The following is a 4,951-nucleotide window of genomic DNA, read 5'->3' on the forward strand; positions in this document are numbered from 1 at the left end:
GGGGGAGGGCCATGTGGCTTCTGCAGCATTCTGCATGGGAGCGGGCTGGGCATCTTGCAGGTCATGCCCACGTGCTACGGGTCCACTGAAGCTCATGGCTGCCATCTGGACCTGTACTTCCTTCAGCATGATACATGTCCCACCTCATTTCAAGACAAGTGGTGTGTGTGTGCGCATGTGCATGTGTGTGATGTGGTGGTGGTTTTTATCATGCTAAAATACACCTAGCATAAAATTTTCCATATTAATTGTTTATTAAGAGTACAATTCAGTGGCATTAAGTACATTCACATTGTTGGGCAACCATCACCACTGTACATTCAACAGAACTTTTTCACCTTCCCAGACAGAAGCTCTGTTCCCATCAAACAACAACTCCCCATCTTCTTCCCCCCAGCCCCTGGCACTGACCATCCTACTTTCTCTCTCTATGGATGTGTCTCCTCCAGGAACCTCATATAAGTGGAGTCATACAATATTTGCCCCTTTGTAGCTGGTTTATTTCACTTCGCACAACGTCCTCAAGGTACATCCATGCTATAGCACATATCAGAATTTTCTTCCTTTTAAGGCTGAATAACATTCCACTGTGTGGATTTTGTTTATCCATTCATCTGCGATGGACACATGGTTTGTTTCTATCTTTTAGCTGTTGTAAATAATGCTGCAGTGAAGATGGGTGTACAAAAATTTGTTTCAGTCACTGTTTTCAATTCTTTTTTTTTTTTAAGAATTTTTTTTATTGAGGTGCCTGGGTGGCTCAGATGGTCCAGCTGATGGGTCAATCAGTGGTTACTTTTCCTCAGTGACATTCCTTAACAGTCACTCACCAATGGAGCCAGCCTTGCTCTGTTGACTCCACTTAGAATGGGCAGCTTAAGAATGCAGTGGGGAGGGGACTCTGAGTGGCTCAGTGGTTGAGTGTCTACCTTTGGCTCAGGTCCTGATCCTGGGTTCCTGGGATCGAGTCCTACATCAGGCTCCTCACAGGAAGCCTGCTTCTCCCTTTGCCTGTCTCTGTGTCTCTCATGAATAAATAAATAAATAAAATATTTTAAAAAAGAGAATGCAGTGAGGAAGGAGACTGGATTGGGAGGGAGGTGAAAAGGAGGCTGGTCAAGGGCATTTATTCTGATGGCACTATAAATACTTACAGAAAACCAACGGCACGCGGGGTGGGAGCCTATCTGCGCTGGTCTGTGCAAAAGGAGAAACTGCAAAACATCTAAAAATGTCCACTGGAGATTCAATTCAAAGATCAGCCACCATTAGCAATGAGTCACCTCTTACCCCTGGAGGAGCAGGCAAGAAGATATCATGCTGAAAAATGGAAAGAGTGACATCACTAAGTGCTGATGATGATATGGGGAAACAGGGCCTCACCCCCCCACCCTCCCACCCCCCTGCCGCTGGAAGGGTGTAGAAATTTGCCTCATTCACTCCCAGAGCAATTGGCAATCCCTGGCATCGGGAGGATGCTCACATCTCACACCTTAGAACTTGTGTTTCTAGACACATTGCAGAGAGAACTGATTGCATGGGAGATCAGGAGCAAGGTGCAAAGATGTTCATTGCAGCATTGTCTGTAAAAACAAAAAAATAGAAACAATAGAAATTACCATACTTAAAAAAAACAAAATGGAATATTAAAATAAAGGATTTATTTAGAGCAGTTAAAATGAACATTAACCAAGAATAAATTTCAACAGCACGTTCGGTTAAAAGAGCAATTTGAAAACTCTGTGATGTGAAAATGTACATTTGAAAACACACACAAAAAAACAATACTCTTTATTGCTTGTGTCTACTTACCAAGGTAGTAGAAGTATGAAAGCATGGACAGGAAGGACACAGGCCAACTTCAGAGTGGGGGTTACATCCAGAGAGAATGAGATCCAGGAGGAATGTAAAGGGAAATTCTTAAAATAAGAATTGGAAACATACAAAGCAACAATGTTAACATACATTAATTCTGGGAAGAGGTGGTGTATGAGTGTTTATTTTACTCTGTATAGTTTTCTGTAGGTTTGAGCCATTCCATAATTTTTAAAAATTAAAAAATGTGGGGGGCACCAGGATGGCACAGTCAGGTGTCTGACTCTTGGTTTCAGCTCAGGTCATGATCTCAGGCTCATGGGGTGGAGCCCCACAAGGGGGTCCTCGCCCAGCGCAGAGGAGTATGCTTGAGATTCTCTCTCCCTGAGATTCTCTCTCTCTCTCTCCCTCTTCCTCTGCTCCTCCCTTCTTGCAGAGCTCTTTCTCTCTTTATAAAATAGAGAAATCTTAAAAAAAAAAAAGCAATGTTGAACAGTTTCCCTTTTCGCTTTCCGCTCCTTCCCAGGGCCCACCTTTTAAGCCGAGGCCTGGGGAGAGGTGGGGTGACAGGATTGGGGGCGATGGCATGGGGAATGAAAATTGGCGGGTGGCTGGGAGGTGAGACCCGCCGCCCCCTTCCCTCATCCAGTTTGGCTCCGCTCCCGCCCTGCTGTATCCATGACAACCAGGGTCAAGGCTCGCTGGACCCGCTGTCAAGCCGGGCTTCCCGGCGCCACCTGGTGGTCTTTCTGGTGGCGCGCTCCGCCAGGGGTCCCCAAGGGTGAGTCAGAGGGGTCCCTTGATGAGGGGCACTCCTTAAAAATAAAGACCAACGTTGTCCTGTCGCACCGGATCCCTTGTAGCTGGCCTTAGGGTAATTCATTTCGGAAATGGCTTTCCTTAAAATTCGGCTGCAGCCATTGACCACCAAAGGTTTGGGGGATGTCTCCCGGTGCCCCCCACTGCTCTGGGCATTTACAGGTGTGTGTCTTCATGGGGACCCTCAGAGCTCGTGGTTACAAAACCTCTTAGAGACCCCAAGAGAGAAGAAGGCATGTTTAAAAAAAAAAAAAAGCCAATGTGGACTTCTAGATAGCATAAACCCATTCTTTTCTAGATTAAAAAAAAAAAAATTTGCTTTACTCTAAAAGTAACATAAATTTGTAGAAAGCTGAGAAAATCATCTCACCACCCACACAGAACCAGAACTAACATTTGGGCTTTATCCTTCTAGTATCCCTCTGCTCCATTCATTTTTGAGGGGTTGGTTTCTTACAAAATTGGAAATTCACAAGCTCAGAGTGATTTTCTGCCAGGACAGGTAGAGCGGAGTTACAAGCCCAGCTCCTCTGCTAACTGTCACCTCAGGCAAATGAACGGATTTCTTTATGTCCTAGTCTTCTGACCTGTAAAATGGGAATATTAACGGCACCTCAGAGAGTCACTGGGAAATTTTCAACGATATAATACAGATAAAACATCTAGCACAGTGCTGAATGCATAGTAAGCAACAGAACCTCAGCCATAGCTAAAATTACAGCAGAGCATAGCATGGCATAATTACAATATTCTGCAACCCACTTTTCTCACTTAAACACAGCATACGCATTTTCCTTACGTGAAGAAAAAATTTAGTTTTTTCCTTTCTATGTAGGGGAAAAGCCCACTCTTTTCTACTACGTCTTTTACCTGTGAGTCTCCTTTACTGCTCACAGGAAACACTGTACTGCTGACAATGCTGGTCACCAGATGTGTGGAGGTTTTTCCCACACCAAGCAATTCTCTGTGACACCAGCTGGGTGTCTTCTAATTCAACTCAGTCCTGGCACTACCTATCTGGAGGTACTGTCAGATCCCCCAGAGTTAAGGGCCCAACACTTAAGTTAAAGCCACAAGACCTCCCCCTCTCTACTTCAGATGCCAGTCTCAAGTCCAGATTGTCTGTCACTTGTGCTTCTGACCAACTGGCTACAGATTGATGGTTCCAACAACCCCCCTCCTTGGGTTTGATTAATTTGCTAGAGTGGCTCACAGAACTCAGGGAAACACTTTTGTTTACCAGTTAACTAAAGGATATGGATATTATTTTATTATTAAATGCTATTAAAGGCAAAGTCTGGAAGCTTCTGTCCCTGTGGTGTTGGGATGTGTCACCCTCCCAGTGTCCTGGAAGCTCCCAAAGCCCATACTGCTGGGATTTTATGCAGGCTTCATCTTTAAAGCATGATCAATTATTTTTTTTTAGGTTTATTGATTTATTTCAGAGAAAGAGAGAAAGAAAGTGGGGAGAGGCAAAAGAGAGAGAGAGAGAATCTCAAGCAGACTCCACGCTAAGCATGTAGCCCAATATGGGGCTCAATCTCAGGACCCGAGATCATGACCTGAGTGGAAATCAAGAATGGGATGGTGAACCAACTGCACCACCCAGGTGCCCCAGGTGCCCCAGGCATGATAAATTATTAACTCCATTTCTAGCCCCTCTCCTCTCTCTGGAGAGGTGAGAGGGGGTGCTGAAAATTTGAAGCTTCTAATACTGGCTTGGTTTTTCTAGTGACCAGCTCCCATTCAGGACCCCACTCAGGGTCACCTCATTAGAGCAGAAAATGCTCCAGTGCTCTTGTCACTTAGAAATGTACAAGGGGTTTAGGAGCCCTGCTGTCAGGGACACAGTCAAAGATTAGACCAGAGATGCTCCCAGTGTTCTCCGGAAATTAGAAATTCTGTACTGGGGGCAGAGACCAATCTATATTTCCTGTTCTCTCACTATAAATGTGTGCATGTGTGTATGTGTATGTTGTGTGTGTGTGTGTGTGTGTGTGTAAACTTAAGTATTATCTAAGAATGGTATCCTTAATGACCACATGATGTTTCAACATACAAATGTATCTAATAACTTATTTAACCAATTTTCCACCTTTGGATTCAAGGAATCCCTGATATTTTCCTTTCATAAACAATGCCGCAGAAAAGATTCTTTATTAGTTGCTTTCTCCATTGATGATTCATTTGCTTTTGTGTTCAGGAAGGCCTTCCCCTCCCCAGGATGAAATAAACACTTTCTTAAGTGTGTTTAGTTCCTTTACGGCCCCAGATTTTCAATTGAATTCTTCAATCCATCAAGAATGTATTTTGATAC

The 4,951-nt window shown here is 44.2% G+C and overlaps 1 long non-coding RNA gene across 2 annotated transcripts; it reads right to left on the reverse strand.

Moving 5' to 3' along the window:
• Positions 1-235: 235 nt before the first annotated feature.
• LOC144318170 (uncharacterized) lies at positions 236-2,475 on the reverse strand. 2 transcript variants are annotated; one of them, XR_013383995.1, is made up of 5 exons: positions 2,349-2,475; positions 1,813-1,919; positions 1,493-1,583; positions 1,155-1,320; positions 236-1,017 (listed from the first exon to the last, which is right to left on the reverse strand). It is a non-coding gene; the product is annotated as an uncharacterized LOC144318170 (long non-coding RNA). The 2 variants fall into 2 exon arrangements; XR_013383994.1 differs by having other exon boundaries at positions 236-1,320.
• Between the last annotated feature and the right edge of the window lie 2,476 nt (positions 2,476-4,951).

Source organism: Canis aureus, chromosome 8 (genome assembly GCF_053574225.1).
Source record: "Canis aureus isolate CA01 chromosome 8, VMU_Caureus_v.1.0, whole genome shotgun sequence".
Lineage (NCBI taxonomy): Eukaryota > Metazoa > Chordata > Mammalia > Carnivora > Canidae > Canis > Canis aureus.